We start from the raw sequence: 18,419 nt of genomic DNA, 5'->3' as shown, positions 1-18,419 counted from the left end.
TTTTGGACCACAGTCAACCTTGAATTGACTCACCTTGAATCCTCACACTCTTGCCCAAATGATTCACGTCTCTCATATTCTGACTACACATCATACTCCTTAGATCCCTACACTGGCTTCCTGCCTATATGAGAACAACACATAATCAGGGACGTAGCCAAGGTGTGGGTTCTTGGGGTCCAGACCCCCCCCTTCCATTAGAAAAATGAATGGTGTGTGCTGCTGTGCCGCCGCACCCAAGCCCCATTATAATAGTGGCGCTTAGTCTGGACCCCCCCCCCTTCCTAAAATCCTAGCTACGTCCCTGACATAATGCTTACTTTTAAAAAAAAGAGGCCCTCTTCCAATATTTCCCTACCATTATAGCCAGTCAGATCCTTTCCCAGGGTCTTTGTTCATCCACTTCCACCCCCCTTTAGCCATCTATAGGTTTCCTATTTCCTAGGGCTATTCTGGCTTTTCTCCCTTGCTACGCTCTCTGCATTGCCTCCTAGGACACCTATACAATGCCATCTCCCTTACTTCCAGCAAATCTCTTCTGGAAACCTACCTTTTCTGTTAACTCTTAGGCAAAACTCTGTAAGAGGGTAACTTATGGCCTTCCAAAACTTATTGGATTCCCAGTTCCCCTCAGCTCCAGCCAGTGTGGGCTTTGATCAGGCTTGGTGGAAATTATAGTCCAGCAATATTTAGAAGACAATCAATTCACCACCCCCATCTTAGTACCTAGCCCCTACTGTAACAACATTTAGATACATATACCTGAAATAATGGGTATCTCTGATAAACCGTCCCAATGCACTTCAATCCTGTACATGTCTACTCAGAAAGAAGCCACTGAGTTCAACAAGACTTGATCACAGGCATGTTTGTTTAGAATTTAAGCCTCAAGCATTGTATTCTCAGCAGAATCACTCCCCACAAGCGATCTATATATTAATACTTGCCTCTTAGTGGTTATTTTACTGAAAATATCTACTTCCTTATCAAATGCCACAAATAGCTTGTAGCATAATGGATTCAAGGATGACATCAACAAAATCAGCTAATAGTTACCCTTCATGGCCACTTAGCTGCAGGATATGTATTAATAGAACTGTATACTCTTCTTAATGTTTAGTGTTTTACATTTATATAACTGCTTATAGACATAAGAATCTTGGACTTTTGAAATATATAGGAACTCTACTAATATTAAACTTTCCATGAGCTGCTTTACCATAAATATAATGTAAGAGTAACTTAAACTACAGTAAGTGAAAAAGGTCTAAATGTATGAATTTTTAATTGCCATATTTCATCTCATCAGGATGTCACACAGACTTTACAGGTTATGACTTCAGAGAGAGTGAAGGTTTTGCCATTTACATTGGCAGTGACTGTAACGTATTCATACCATTAAAGATAACATGAGTCTGTATTATTTAATATCTTGTTTATTATATCCTGTTTGTTCCACTTCCCACCACAAAAGATAACCTTCTCATTTTATTACAAGCTACCTAGAAAAAGATTGCTCTTCTATAAGGGACTCTGAACAAATTTTACATCTTACAGTATGTCCAGTTATTACCCCTAAACTCTTATTGTTCTTTACCAACCCAGTACCCTCCAGATGTGTTGGCTTCCCTCATCATTCCCACTCATGGTAGCTTGCAAGTGACCCATAGGGGGAAGGCTGCTTAGCATATTTGGATAGTCCAATTCTAGTGGCTGCAGTGGAGAAATACAACTGAAGCCAATACTGAAGCTAGGACTTCTGAATCAACTCGTGAATCCCAGTCAGCTATGGAAATCCACTGGGTGACCTTGAGAAACAAGCATTCTTTCAGCCTCTAAAAAAAGACAATTGCAAACCCCCTCTGAATAAATCTTGCCAAGAAAACTTCACTCAAGGTCCCACCACCTCTTTTGAGGTATAACTGCAGTTTTTAAGCTACTTTTATTGCTGTGGTGGGTGAGACCTCAGGGTCTGTTGAGAATGTTGAGGTGACCATTAAGTGGACAGGAAGAGAATGCATTTTGTACTGTAGTGTTGCAGTGGTGGGTGGTGATTCCAATGTCAGTGGGGCTGTGAGTGTGCTGCAGATTTTAGTCTGATAGGGTATAGTACCTTGGATAGCTCCTTCAAGATCTAACACTACCTAACAATCCTGTTGTTGCTGGCAATTGTAGACATTTAACTTTTCTGTTCTTGCAGTAGGATGGATACTGCTTTGAAAGTTTGGCTGTGCCTTGAAAGGAAGCATCACCGAACACAGTGAACACAGCTTTTGAGCACACGTGAATGGACTTGAGCCATCAAGGCTGCCAACCAGTAATTCTTGATGCGATGACTACTCTGCTGTCCTCTCCAAGTCCTTCCACATGCTTTCTGTTCCCTCCAGTTTCACAATTCTAATTCCACTCCTGAATTTGGTTATCTGGAATTTTACCTCAAGGGCAATGCAGGCAATATGAGCATGAAAGGAGAAAATGAGCTGCCTTTGTTTGTAGGTATTTATCACTACTTCTGTGCACAGCTTAGCCAGTGCTGCCTTTTTGTCATCGATATAAAGACAAGGGAAGATCTCAAAGGCCCATTTTTTTTTTTTAAACTGGGGATTTCAAGAGGAAAATTCAATCAGGACAGTCAATAGCCCAGAAGGACTAGTTAAGCTCAAGGGATCAAAGCAGGAGCATAGAAGAATGATTTGAAGTTGTCTGCCAACATCCACCACTCTACAAGTCTCTGTTTTTTCTTGGTGTAGGTACAAACCTCACAATAGCCATGGGGTGATTCTCTTAGGAATAATATATTAGCATGATGTATCTCTGTTATAATTTCAAATTAATTTATGATAGATCATTCCTGAATGGACAACTAAAAACAAATAGCTTAACAAAAGACATTCTAAATTAAGAGATGAAAACTTATAGTACTAATGTATTAAAATGGGCCCTGGCACAGTTACCCTATATTTTTGCACTCTCCTTGAAGGCGTGGCAATGGGACAGTCATGATGACCACCTATACTTCAAAATTTACCACTACAGACTGAGGATGACCTATTTAACATAAGCATGGATCATGGGGAGTGGTGAAGGAAGAGTGTCAACCTGGAATGTGTAGAAATGCAGATTTGGGTTCCTTTAGTTTCTTGGCCATGCTTGGCCATGTTCTTTGTTCAGAGACAGTTCTAGCAGGGGAAAGAAGAAAGATGGGTTCATCACAGTCTGTAATGAACTGGGCTGCTCTAGAATAGGCTTCCGTTTATGGTCTTCACATTCATTAGCCCAGCAAGAGTATAATGTGATGCTTACCAATAGAGGCCAGGGTTTGCTGTTGTCATTTAACTACATATCCTCTGTACCACACCCTTCCTGTCATATCCTACCATTCAGACCACATTTCCAAAGAGCACTAGTGGTTCCATTTTTGACCAGAGTTTGGAAAAGTAATGTTTTTATTTATTATAATTCACAGAATCTCCCAGTATGGGAGTTCTAGCCCAAAAAGTGACTTTTCTGAGCTCTGATTAGCTACTTGGGCTACCTTTCACTTTTCTACATTAAATGATATTCCTTTAACAGAGAAAGATCCATATGCTTTCTCCTTTAGTAAAAACTCTCTGGTATTGAAGGACAAGGGAAAGGACAATGAAAAGACAAGACTCCAAGGCAATTTACCACACCAGAGTTATAAAAAGCTTGATATCCTATTGATCAAACATCATACTCCTGCCTCATTAAATTTAAAAACACAGTGACTCATGATTTAGAGCATGATCACATTTGTTCTTTAGAATGTAAATTAAGTAGAAAATTATCTGGCACTGGTACTTTAAATTCAGCTTTCTTATTTCATTGACTATCCTCTTGCATCCAACATATTAGTTTTACCCTTGAAAACATTGTTTACTCTGAAATATGAGCTATAATCCAGGGTATTTTGTAGATACAACAGCTATCGCCAGCAATAGCACACAAGACAGAAGAGCATGAAGAGGAGACAAAACTGTGCGGAAAAATTATTGGAGGGCACTTCAAGGGCTTATAATTTTATTGGTATTATTTACTGTTATTGTTGTTATTAATAATAATAATAATTTATATTGTTAATATTATTGTACTTTTGTTCAGTATCACAGTTAACTTAATCTGATCTCAAATTTTACTTCAGTGTGGCCCAAACTGAACTGCCAATCAAACTACAGCAGACCTATTGAATCAATTAGATTTACCTAAGTGTTGCTTTCTCATGTAACAATTAATTGGATCTACTTTGCCTCAAACTACTTTAGAGGGTGGTGGACTTTCCTTCTTTGGAGATCTTTAAACAGAGATTAGATGAGTATTTCTTAAGAGTGCTTTAATGTCAAATTCTTGCATGGAAGTGGGTTTGACTAGATGGCCCTTGTAGCCCCTTCCAACTCTGAGAATCTATGATCCTATGATTCTGCTACTCTAGCTGGGATGATCAATTGGATTTGGGCCTGTATGTTTTTAAATATTGGTGAAGCATTTCTTATTTAATCTGTGGCTGCCAAAACCCTTCTGAAAACCCCTTCCATTGGTTGGATCTCCAGAGTGAAAAGAGTTCTAAAATAAAAACAATCCCCAGGAACACACCATTATGCCTAGCCTCACTGTTTATACCTGTTGCATCTGAGGAAGTAGACTTTAGTCTATGAAAGGTCATGCTGCCAATTTCTTTCTTTCAGTTAGTCTCAAAGGTGCTACAAGATCTTCCAACATACTGCTTCTACAGATTGACACGGCTATATCTTTAAATTTTGTTTATACCTGATAAGAGGGAAAAGAATGCCTTCCAGAAGTTACATTCCATTAACAATGCAAATCATAATTATAAAGAATATTTTAAGGAGTGTCCACCTCAAGTGATTTTAAGCTAACATGTAGATCAAATGGCTTTGCTCTCAGTATTATTTGATTGACTGATTGACTGATTGATTGATTGATTGATATCCTGTCTTTCTCCCAATATGGGAACCAAACTAAATTACAGTGTAAATTGAAACAACATGGCTAAAACAGTATATGCTACAGAAATTTTTAAAAGCATTAAATGATCAATTCAATTAAAACATTATTCGAAAAATAAAAAAACAGTACATTCTCAGGGAAAAATTAAGACTAGGAACATCATTTTGCAGAAAATTCAGGACAGACAGAAAAAAATAGCTCTTCATTTTACACCTAATTAATGTATGCATTACTTATTTATTTTTTTCATCACATTTATACCCCACCTTTTCTTCCAAGAGTACATGGAGTACATGCTGCTCTCACCTCCATGTTAGCCTTGTAACACCTCTAAGAGAGACTGATTGGTTCTTTGAATTTCATAGCTCAGTAGAACTTAAAAGCTCCCCCTCCCAACTCCTGGGCCAATACTCTAGCCACAACATCATACAGGATGCATGATTGCTTCCAAGACTGTGAGCCTCCTCTCAATGTTATGGCTTCTACTCTTGTAGCTGTTCCTGGAGTTTATCAAACAGGAGGAATTTTGCTTAAATTTGAATGAAAAGAAAGTGGGGCTAGAACACATTCACTTAAAGTTGCTAGTTTAGTGCAATTATGTGAATGCGCATTGCATTCGAACTGGCTTCCCATTGCCCGAAAATAGCATGCCATTGCCTGAATTTGCGTGTGGCATTCTATCACGCAATAACGTGAAACCACATGATTGCGTTCAGACTGACTTCTCATTGCCCGAATTTGCATGTAGTGGGTTATCACGCAATAACATTAAACCCCATGATTGCGTTCAGATTGCCATTGGATTATACTTCCAATTTCCCTTGTCTGATAAACTCCCCTGTTTCTACAACAGCCCTCACAGGCCTGAATCTTTGCCAGGAACAGGTCCAGCACCTGGATGGCTCCTATGCAACACAGAGCAGCTGCAGGAAAACTGGCCACAAAAAGTGGCGAGCACCTCCAAGCCTATAGATATAAAGGCCAGCCCTGCTTGAACAAGAATTTGCTACCCTCCAAAGTGATTATAATCATTGTTTAGATGGTTGCTGCTGTTCTTAGTTAGCTTCTTCTGTTGATGATATTGATGTTACTAACTTTATACAACACATTTAACATTTGTCTGACATGGGGTTAGATGAATTCATAGTGAGTATGTCAATGACTATCAGTCATCGTGGTTCAGTGGAAGCTCCATCTTCAAAGAAAATATGCCGCTGTTAATAAGGGGCACCACCACAGGAGAACTGTTACTTTCATGCTTTTCTGTGTGGGTTCTCAGAGGAATCAGACTGATCCCTGAAGGAAGCAGGATGTTTAATCTATTGCTGTCTAAATGTTCTGGACTACAACTCTTATCTACTGATAAACCTTGGCAGAGAATGAAGAAACATCAGGGAAATACCTAGTTTGGGTAAGCCAGGGTACACTGATCCTGCAGAGCTCTTAGTTATGGATTTGTTATATATGTATTTTATGTTCTTATGCCATCTTTGTGAACTAGTGATATGAGTATAAGTCACTTAAATTACAATGAGAAGCACTGACTTTCTGAAGCCACCTGTGAGTTGCTGAGCAGAGAACCACACAAAATTATTGTGATGTAAATTGAGAATCCCTGAAATATATGCACTGTCATTGATTTTTTTTAAGGTACAGACTGCTATTATTTAAATTTTACTGAAAATGTTCCTTGCTGTTCAGAAGATTTAGTCCCAAAACAATGTGTTGAAGATTATATTGTCATACTTGCATTCCTACAAATGTGTAGTTGGATGAAATGCCCACTAAACTCATTGTGGCTTACTTCCAAGTAGACAGGTATTGGATTGCACTGTCTGTTAAAGAAGTTGCCATATTTATGTAAAGTTTTATTACTGATTTTGTTTATTGTTCTGTGTCTTCAAGTTGTTTCTGACTTTTGGCGACCCTAAGGCAAACCTATCACAGGGTTTTCTTGGCAAGATTTGTTGGGGGTAGAGGGGGGGGGGGTTGTCAGATCATTCCTCTGAAGCTGAGAGGTCACCCAGTGGGTTTCCATTGCAGAGTACAGATTTGAACCCTGGTCTCCTGGAGACCTAGTCCAAAACTCCTACCACTTCACCCCACTGACTCTCAGTCATGTAACAAAGTCACTAATGCAAGAGTTAATATTATGCATCTTTGTACATTCCAAACAAGCATTCTTTTCATAAGAAGTTGTTCACTAATTGCCTGCCTTTCCTTAGACAGGTGGTCAGTTTCACCATAGTTGCTGGGTCTCCTGTTATTAAAAGTTTCACATCCCACTTTATCTGAATGCTCAAGGCATAAGCAGATAAAATGCTTAAATGTCATAAAGATGTCAGAGAAGCCCCCAAAATTCAAAACAACAAGAGCCCCAAGGCTGTAATCTAAAAGAAATTTTCAAGAGATGGAAAGGGTAAGGGCTGCAATAAATTCCTACTTTGTCTATTATCCGCAATCAATCTCCTTTTCCCCAGGACACATCAACAAAAGAAATCCACAATATATTCAGCAACAGGCCCAGCACTAAGTTATAAACCTAGCTATTTGAAAAGCAATCAGAAATAATTAAACAAATTGTAATTCACTCCTAACTTGGAAATGTTCATTTTTATTTTTATTTTTACTTTGCTTGCTGTAGTCTAAAAGCATGACTTTTCCAAAAACATAAATTCAACACCTTAAAATATTTCAAGGCATAAATATTGGCTGTAGACATTTTTCCTCCCTTGCCATTATTCCATTGCTTCTTATGCCCACAAACAGCAGGCAAGAGGAGAGAGGAGAATAAGAAAAATGGTGGAGGAAGAGGGTGGAAATCTGGATGAAGATCTGGTGTCTGAAAAGAACTACACTGTCATAGATGAATCAACAGCAGTGGCAGGAGACATCTATGTCAATGGAGTAGTTAATCCACTCTGGTTTTAGTATGAACCTTAAAGGAACTATCCAAGATAATAAACTATTGTGGAAATATAGTGCAGCACCTTTAATAGTGCATTTAAAGTTCATAATAAACCCCATAGTGGATTGACCACCCTTCTGACATGAGAGCCACTAGCTGCCCCTGCAAACCACTTAGAGTTGATGGCACTTCTACCCTCTTTGGGCATTGGGAAACACACTAAACTTCTCCACCATTGGAGCCTACTAATTGACATGACCATTCCTCAGAATGCTTTCTTGTCAAATAAAGGGCTTTGGCTTTCTGGGGAGCTTAAGGGAGGGTATGTGGCCAGAGTGATGATGAGACAAACAGAGTGCACCCTGTAACAAAAAGGCCACGCTTCCAATCTTCAATTAGTTTAGCTGCAGGCCAACATCACCTCTGTGTTTTCTGGACTGACTAAGGCCCGTTACAAACGGGCAGGAAAGTACGCACGGAGCGCGTACTAGGGTTAGAAATGGGCGGTGCTTCCGCACCCCCCTAACCCTAGTGCGCACTCTGCGTGTACAAAATGGCAGCAGCCGTTCCACACGGCCGCCACCATGAGGACATCACGACCGCGCCGCCTCTATACGGGGCGGCGCAGATGTGACGTCCTTGCTCTGCGCCAGGGCGCTTAGTGCGCCCTTAGCGCAGAGCAGGAAGGAGCTCCATTTCGGAGCTCCTTCCTGGTTTGTAGCGCCACTTTGCATCACTGGGCGCAACCTTCAGATGGCTGAGCCCAGCGAAGCAAGGGAGAAAGGGGCCAAGCGGCCCTTTTCTCCTCCTCCCCGCCCCCGCGGGGTGTCCTTGGGGCTTGAAGCCCCAAGGACACCCCTTTTCAGGCTGCGGGGAAGCGGCCTTTTGCCGCTTCCCCACAGCCTGCAAAGCAGCGGATCGGGGCCTCGGAGGCTGCTGGTCTGGCAGCTGAGGCCCCGATACACTGGGGAAAGGGGCGGGTGCAGCCCGCCCCAAACGGGCGGTCTGTAACCCGCCTAAGTCTCAGTTTGCTAGCCATATCCAATTTTAATTTCTTGCCCTGGCTGATCCAACCTAAGCTCTTGCTTGTCCATCCTCCTTGAACCACATGAAGATTCTACAGTCATGTTGTATGAGATCTACCTTAAAAATAACAGTGCAACTGAGTTCCATGCTAATATACAAGCCAAGCATGTAAAACTTTTCCAGCATGAACAAAATTGTTCATCACTTAAAAACATGACCAAAAAGGGGGAGGGTGGAGCCAAGAGAAGCAAGTATAATACTACTGCTGCTGCTACTATTGCTATACATATTTACATTCCACCACTCCTCTAAGCAGCTCAAGGCAGCCTAGAGGCTTACAGAGTCTTCCACCCCATTTTTATTCTCACAACTACCCTGTGAGATGGGTTAAGTTGAGAGACAGACTCACCCAAAGCTTCATGGCCATGTGGGAATTTGAAGTTCAACACTACATCACTCTCCTCAGTTCTTTCTATGAATTTGGCTCTTTAGATAAATATGGATTAAATGTTTACATATAATAGAGATTTGCAGCCAAATTATAGCCATATCTACAGCATTTTCAAACAAATCCTGCTCATTTCAATCAGAGCCACTGATTTGGGCCACAGTGAAAAAACTGGAGGACAGAAGTTTTCACAAAGTCTATTCAGTCTTTGGGGGAGGAAGCACAGATAGTCCATTTCCCACTAGCCACTTGGCTAATATCATTCTTTGGTCTGCACTCAGAGTCTGCTTCTGCCACATCACATGTCCCTTGGTGATGTGGCAGAGCAGCCAAAAGATGTTCAGGAGCTGTTCTCACATGCAGAGGAGTTGGTGAAGAATTGTGAGTGTCTAAGTCAGGATACAGTGGCTTAGTGGTTAAGATGCCATTTCTGATGATTGTAAGATCAGAAGGTTGGCAGTTCAAGGCCCAAGTGCCACATGATGGAGTAAGTTCCCATCACTAGTCTTAGCTTCTGCCAACCTAGCAGTTCAAAAGCATGCAAATGCAAGTAGATAAATAGGTGCCACTTTGGTGGGAAGGTAACAATGTTCCATGCAGTCAGGCTGGCCACATGACCAGGGAGATGTCTTTTGGACAATGCTGGCTCTTTAGCTTAGTAATGGAGATAAGCACCACCTCCTACAGTTCATGTCAAGGCAAAACCTTTAACTTTTAAGTCATGGAGTCTGAGGTGCTGCTATTGTTGCTTCTTCTTCTCCAGGCAGCTGAGGCCATGTTGGGATCCCTTCTAGGTCTCTCTTCCCAGCTGCAACCGTCATTTGAGGTCTCATATTTCACCAGTGACTTCTTCTGATGTCACCCTCCCACCTACCCCTTTTGTTTGCTCCTCCCACAAAACTCTTTCATTTCAATGGGATTTCTATGAGAGAAATTCCCAGCAAACTCTATAATAATAAAATAATAATAAAGAGAATTTGTCCCCAGGGACCTTAAGTAATTGCTGCCCAGAAGTTCTGAGGGTGCAGGGCGGAATGTATGGGGAGAGGCGGTCCTTCAGGTATCCTGGGCCCAAGCCATGTAGGGCTTTATAGGTAATCACCAACACCTTGTACTGTGCCCGGAAGCGAATAGGCAACCAGTGCAGCTCTTCAAGCACTGGTGTAATATGGCTGGTCCTGGAAGTACCAGTGACCAGCCTGGCCGCCATATTCTGTACCAACTGTAGCTTCCGAGTGTGATACAAGGGTTGCCCCATGTAGAGCGCATTGCAGAAATCCAATCTAGAGGTTACCAGAGCATGTACCACCGTTTCAAGGTCCCTCTGGGCCAGGTATGGGCGCAGCTGGCGAATGAGCCGAAGCTGATAACAGATTTCCTGACCGTCGCATTCACCTGAGATGTTAGGTGAAGCGACGAATCAAGAAGCACCCCCAGACTGCGCACGGAGTCCTTCACAGGAAGCGTGATCCCGTTCAGGACAGGTGGAACCACCGCCATTCCTGGACCAGGGGAACCTATCACGAGTACCTCCGTTTTCTCTGGATTCAGGCTGAGTCGGTTTTTCCTCATCCAGCCCATTACTGACTCCAGGCATGCCACGAGAGGAGAGACGCCATCCTCGGTCACTGCATCAGTCGGAGACATAGAGAAGACTATCTGGGTGTCAGCGTACTGATAACCCCGCGCCCCATGTCTCCGGATGATCTCTCCCAGTGGTTTCATGTAAATGTTAAATAGCATGGGAGACAGAATGGCTCCTTGAGGGACCCCAGTTGTGAGGGCCCTCTTATCGGAGCACACGTCTCCCAGCTGCACCATCTGGAACCTCCCAGAGAGGTAGGACCGGAACCACTGGAGCGCAGTGCCCCCGATTCCCACCTCTGCCAGGCGTTCCAGAAGGATACCATGGTCTATGGTATCGAAAGCCGCTGAGATGTCCAAGAGCACCAACAGGGACACGCTTCCCCTGTCGATGCCCAGACGGAGATCATCAACCAAGGCGACCATGGCCGTCTCAACCCCGTAACCCGCCCGAAAGCTATGTTTACACTAACATCTTCATGTTCCTTGTTGGTTGCCAAAAGGCCTGACTGTGTTCCTTTGCTGACCCACCGCTCCCTTTCTCTCACTTGGGCCTCAGTTCTGCCCTTTCTTGCAGCAAGGGTAGACAATAAAAAATAGTTTATGCCATGTAACACAGAATTTTGTATATCATTATTGTTTTCTTTGAATTTCATTTATTTTATAATTATGTCAAGAATAATCAACAAATACTGAAAGAGAAAGAAGAACACATGGAACATAGGCCAAGGGCCCCTTTTCAGGCTGAAGGGCCCAGTAACTTGTACTGGCTTCCCCACCCCTCCATCCACCCCAGTTTCAGTAAAAATTGGGGATACGTTCTACTGAATTTCCAGACATTAAAAAAAAACATACAAAGGATTGACTGGGAAATAGCCTTACTGGGGCCTTGTACAGACAAGTCTCAATTATGAAAAGAGAAATGAAAGGAGGGGGGAGTATTGTTGCTAAGTAGCACAACTGCTATCACAGTAGACATGGGGCTTAGAAAATATTTAGCATCACTGAAGCAGCTGTGTCATAGATGAGATATTCTGGGAATTTTATTAAAGAAAGAGACAAATTTGTAATTATCTCTCTGGAAAACATGTGTTGTATTTTCTGCTGTTTAAAGCCAAGAGGTCAGAGAGGGAGTTATCTAAAGAGACATGTGCTGAATTATACATTGATTGTGAAAATAAAAAGATGGAAAATCCAGCAGAGCTTGCCAGTTATGTGCCATAAAGTACATTATTTCACATCTCTATATAAGTCATAATTCATAGAGAGCAAACTGGAGATGAAAACCTTTCTTTTCCCACATTATCTGTATCTCTCTCTTTCTCTTCCATCATCCATTCCAGACATGGTCATTAAGCAAAGCCAGCACAGTAAAAAATGGTGGCCTTGGAAGTTATACAAAATGCCCATTGCTCTGATAAATAGTCAGGTCCTACAAGGTGCAGAACACTCATTACATGATGTCACTGAAATCACTACATGAGGTGGGGAGTCTGTTTTGCAGCTTGTAGAATCAAATAGAAGAACAGTTCTCAGTGAGATATGCTACCTTTCAGAAATATTAGCCATGCAACTGTTGCCTGCTTTGTAAATCTCAATGCATGAATCTAAATTTTCCCATTTACAACCCTTCAGGAAAAATGGCAACAATGCAAAATCAGAAGGGAAATGTAAGGTACAATGCCAAAGACAATGGTCACAATCTAGCATAGAGTTTCACATGTTTACAACCATTCATTTCAAATGTGCAGTCCTAAAGAGAGTAAATCCTATTCAATACAGTGGAACTTACTTCTGAGTCAACAGGCATAATATAGTAATGTTTGTTGTTCTGTGCATCTAAGTTGACCCAAGGTAATGGCAAGCCTATTCTAGATGTTTTTTTGGCACAGTTTTTCAGAAAGGATTTGCCATTAGCTTCTTGCTTTTAGGTTGAGAAAGTGTGACTTGCCATGATTAACCAGTAATTTTCCATAGCGGAACAGGCATTCAAATCCTGGTCTCCAGAACGCCTAGTTCACCACACTTCACCACACTGTCTCTCTGCATTGTGATGTAAATGTAACCGTCTGTACTGAACACTTAATCTTTTTAAAGCTGTTCTGTTTCTAAAACATAAATAATCACAAACTATTATTTTCCACTTCAGGAAAATGGCTTCTCCAGTATACCTCTTGACTCCTCCATGACACTGTGTCAGAACACTGCTGCTGCTGTTATTGTTTGTACTGTACTTTCTTTTTCTTTTAGAGAGAGCTATAAGTATAACTTTTGCAGGCATGAAAGAGATCTCCTAACCCCTCTAACATAGTGTAATGTAATCTTTTTGTTTCTCTAAAACATGTACTCACAAGATACATTTGAAGGCAGGTATGAAATGAGAATTCCTGCAAAAGTGACCTTAGGGCAATATTTTTATCTAACTATGACAGCCACTGCCTGGGAAGATTGACTCTTTGGCGTAAAACGTCATGTTGGCTTTTAGATACACAGTGCCAAATTTCCAGCCTAGCCTCTGCTTTTGCAAGAAAACTTTCTTGCCTACCAAAAAAACAAAAACAAATTAAAACAAAAAAGGAAAAAAAGGAAAAAAAATACAAGTTTTCTGTGCCTCTATTTCTGTAGATACAAAATGCCATATACATAAATTATTTACATCCCTATACAGATTCCACTGAGGTCAAAACCACTTTAGATACTACCAGAATCCACTGGCTAGGCAGAAGTGGATTCTGGAAGTTGTTGCTTTAAAAAAGCATTTCCAAAAGCTCTGGAGAAAACATAATTAGTGTTCATTTTCTAAAAACAACACTATTCTGCTCTGAAAATAAATCTACACAGTGTGAGCATATTATACTTAAAGGAGAATTCATGCAGCCAGTTTGCATATCAAATCTCAACTTTTTGTAGTTGCATTGCAGTGAAACACCAGTTAAAGTTTTATTTTGTTTTGTTTTCAATTTCATTTGTATATTGCTTGTTCCTCAACCTTAGCATTCATAGATCCCAGTCTTGTGATGGAATAGAAATATGTTTGGCTCTTTCCAACTCCTTCTGTTCCGGTGGAGTTTCTAGTACTACAGGGCTCAAATTTTGAAGGGAACGGTGTGGGAGATCTTTGAAAAAGTTTACTTTTCTAGACAAAAATGCTTAGAATTTCCCAATACACAAATTCAAAGAGATTCTGCAGATCATAGACTTTAAAAAGTAACTACTCCAGGCTCTGGAAATTCACATGCCTTCCAGAAAATTTAGCCGTAACACATACTACATGGCAGCCTTCTTAAAACAGCTGAAACCCCCCCTCTTGAAAAAGGCCTCAGCCCCCTCCCCATAATTTAAACACAGAAATAACACAAATGTAGGGCAAGTGAGGTTGATCTAACTTGTTTTCTATGAGTGACCCCCATGTAGCTTCTTTGAAAGCTGACTGCAGAAAAGTCACCATCACCAAGAAAAGCCAATGATGCAATGTGAAGCCATTTCAGTGGTCATACCTTATAGCAGATGATGGTCACAAGAACAAAGTAGAGGGGCTGAAGGGACTAAACAGATGTCCCTGTATATAAAATTTTGTCAAAATGAAGAACCAGGTTCTGATTTCACATCTGATGCTGTTCTATGTTCAGTTTCAGGAGAAAAAAACATTCTGTCAAGAGAGTATGGTTCCCCTTGAAATGCTGCAATTTGAGAATGCATCCTAATAATTAGATAGTGACGTATTCTTCCTTTGGTGACTAATAATATTCTTCTTTCTATTTTATTAAATTATAAAACCCATTCAAACTGCATGGGGACTGAATATTAAAATTATTGACCAGCTTTGCATCTTCATAATTGGACTTAGGTACATGGCAATTAGAACTGAGTAGTTTTGTAATGTTTGTATCCAGTAGAAAACTAGAATCGTGGAATCATAGAGTTGGACTAGACCATAAGGGCCATCCAGTCCAATCTCCTGCCATGCAGGAAGCAGCAGCATAGAATCAAAGCACGCCTGACAGATGGGCATCCAGCCTCTGTTTAAAAACCTCTGAAGAGACTCCACCACACTCCAAGGCAGCATATTCCACTGTTGAATAGTTCTTACTGTCAGACAATTCCTCCTAATGTTTGGGTGGAATCTCTTTTTCTGTAGCTTGCATCCATTGCTCTGGGTTATATTCTCTGGAGCAGCAGAAAACAATCTAGCTCCATCCTCAATATAACACCCCTTCAAATATTTAAACATGGCTATCTTGTCACCTTTTAACCTTCTCTACTCCTAGCTAAACATACTCAGCTCCCTAAGCCACTCCTCATAGAGCACAGTTTCCAGATCTTTCACCTTTTGGGTCACCCTGCTCTGGACATGCTCCAACAGAGAGCTGCTGTTACATTACTAGGTAGCTGAATTAGCAAGTTGCCCAATGTGCATCATACACCAATGTGGATGGTGTGCTGATGTTCACTGCATAAGAATGTGCATTGTTCACGAATTGACATCATGCACTAATGTGCAGCATGCATCGATTCATATCACACAGTGATGTGGTTAATGCACCAATGCATATAGATCACTGATGCACATCATGTAGCTCTGTGCATTGTGTACCTGTGCACATCAGTCCCAAGGTACATTGGGCATTCTTGCCAGTGTCCTGATACACATCTTTGCAATTCACTAAAAGGGTTCCTTAGCACCTCTGATACTTAGCTAAGCATACATAAAGTGAAGTGTAGTGAAAGGTGATACAGGGTTCTATGCTTATTTTCTACTGTACTGTCAAAGAAGGAACAAAAGACAGTGAAATGCCCTCTGGAAATAAATGTTATTTGCACCAATCAAAGCTATCCAAGGTGCTGAAACCATTTGGGGGCTAGGGCCCAGAACCTTCAACAGCTCCTTTTATGGTTAGCCTAAACCCTGAGTGAAATCAATGCCACCACCAACATGGAAAACCCTGAGTGAAAGACACATGGAAGACACCACTCTAATTCCCAGAAACCATCTCATCTTTGTAGTACAATATTGTACTCCATCTCTCTGGTGGCATTTCCCTTCTCCCCACTCTATTATTATTAGTATTAGTATTATTATTATTATTATTATTATTATTCAAATGTACATCTGTACTGACATTGTAGTTTCATATAATATATATAATACACTATTGTTGCAATGTTAATGTATCAATACACATTCCATGACAATAAACATTTTCCACTTATCTTCCTTCTTCCTTCTTCCTTCTTTTTTTTTTTTTTTTTTTTTTTTTTTTTTTTTTTTTTTGCAGGGGGGAGAGGGGAGGGTGGCATTTCCATTCTAAGAGCATGGCTTGGTCCCAGGAACTTCATTTTACTTTGTTTAGAGTGGATTGAGATTATTGCATTCAGTTCAAATAAATGGCCAACCTTTCCTCATGTTCTTCCACTGATGTGACATGTATTAGCAGCCATGTGATCAGTGACTATTTCTGTATGAAACTTAAGATTGTTGATGTTGTTGCTGCTGCTGCTGCTGCCTAAAGTCATTTCTGTTTTATGGCAACCCTAAGATGAACCTATCATGGGGTTTTCTTGGCAAGATTTGTTCAGAGATTTGCCATTGCCTTCATCTGAGGCTGAGAGCATGTGACTTGCACAAGGTCACCCAGTGAGTTTCATGGCATTAAACTCTGGTCTCCAGAGCTGTATACAGACTAATTATTTTCATGCCAGGTTTCAATGTGCAATAAGTCAACTCTGTGTGAATCATCTCAAAGTGGAGTCCATCAACCTTTGATGGTGACTGACAGTTATGATTTCTTTAATAAATGAGTCACCCAACCACACAGTTGGTCAACCATTCTAATAAAATTCATGTCCCATGCCCATTCAAATTGTAATGGGATTACCATATAGTATTTTGCTGAAAGAATTCCGTTGTGTAATTTCAAGTTAGAATATCATCAAAATCACTTCTAATTAATTGGACCAGATATTCACATGCCCCATATTTCTGTAAATCTGATAGAATCATTTACAGCAGTGAAAGATTAAAACCACACTGATATTGCCACAAACCATTATTACCCTTCTTATGATGGACCATTAGATTTAAAATAACATTACATATACTATTTTAAAAGAATAAATTAAATTAGTGAAGATTATACACCCAACACTGGGGGGGGGGGGGTGATTTAAACTGTAAGCCAAAGTCATGTGCGCACATAGGAGATTTCATTAAGTATGGATGGTCATAAATACTTGGATTCAAATCTATTCAAATTGCACTGAAGTGGCTATGGCTATGGAAGCAATACATCAGTTAAACTGTATTTTGGATTAGGCTAAAAATCTCCCAAGAGTTCAAGAGCAGTCCTAAGGATTACAGGGACATTTCATTAGTCATTATGACTGTCTATGACACCAATAATAATAATAATAATAATAGGATTTATTTATATGCTGCCCAATCACTGGGAATCTGGGCGGCTTACAACAGAGGGGATAATAGACGATTCCCTGCCCTCAGGCTTCGAATCTAAAAAGACATGACACAAAAGGAGAAGGAAATGGGGAGAGGGGGAGGGGATGAGGTCCAGTGGTACTTCTCTCCCTCTGAGGCCTGGACCAAGGCAGATGGACTGGAGGGAGGGCTCTTCTTCTTCAGGCTAGCCCTGATGGAGCTGGGCCTGCCTGGTCAAAATAAATCTCCATCAGAGGCAAATCATACAGTTGGTTCACGAGCACCACCACACCAGAGAGCTCCAGTATCACTTCATTGTGTCCTAGTTATGCCTGTAATATGTGTACACCAATAAACGTATGGATACTACATATACTAAAGATTCTTCTCTATGCACTATGGTGTCCTCTTTTATCTTAGTTATTCATTACTAGTGAAAGTATCTACCTTTGCATGGCTTGGAATAGTCCTTATTGTGATCCTTCAAAAAAGGTACCTACATGCCAGAACAGGACACGGTGTTCTCACATGTTTTGAGTGAAGACATAGTCACTGGTGACATCATGGCTTGAGGCGGAGAATCCACTCTGGGCTTTCATCTGAATTTTAAAGGGGCTATGCAAAGTGCTGAAACCTATCCTCCAAATAAGGCCAAACACCTTGAATAAGCTCTTTTAAAGTTCAAAGTAAAATCCATAAGAAGTTAATCACCTAACTGGCATGCAAACTAACAGCCTATGTCCACCCCATATCCATTCCAGAATCAGTCCTTCATTCCACTCCCCCTGGCTTAAAACTGTACTGATTTAAAAGATATGTACTGCTTAAGGAAGTGTACTACCTAGTGACTGAAGATGATACTGCAGGCTTTATATGTACAAACACATTTAAATTAAATTACATTATATAATATATTTTTACAACCAATCAATCCCTGTAAAGAGTTGTAAAGTTATGTTAATATGGCATGCCTTGCTTCATGCAACTAAGTTTCATGTTCTTTATGGTACAGTTCCGACAGAGAAATATATGTC

The 18,419-nt window shown here is 40.7% G+C and overlaps 1 protein-coding gene across 1 annotated transcript in view; it reads right to left on the bottom strand.

Moving 5' to 3' along the window:
- Nucleotides 1-18,419, bottom strand: part of LOC149321489 (protein Wnt-7a) — a 65,522-nt gene that overhangs the window by 35,378 nt on the left and 11,725 nt on the right. The window lies entirely within an intron of this gene.

Source organism: Sceloporus occidentalis, unplaced genomic scaffold (assembly GCF_023333645.1).
Source record: "Sceloporus occidentalis isolate IW3139 unplaced genomic scaffold, rSceOcc1.0.p SCAF_1, whole genome shotgun sequence".
Lineage (NCBI taxonomy): Eukaryota > Metazoa > Chordata > Lepidosauria > Squamata > Phrynosomatidae > Sceloporus > Sceloporus occidentalis.
This window is presented reverse-complemented; position numbering and strand designations above follow the sequence as displayed.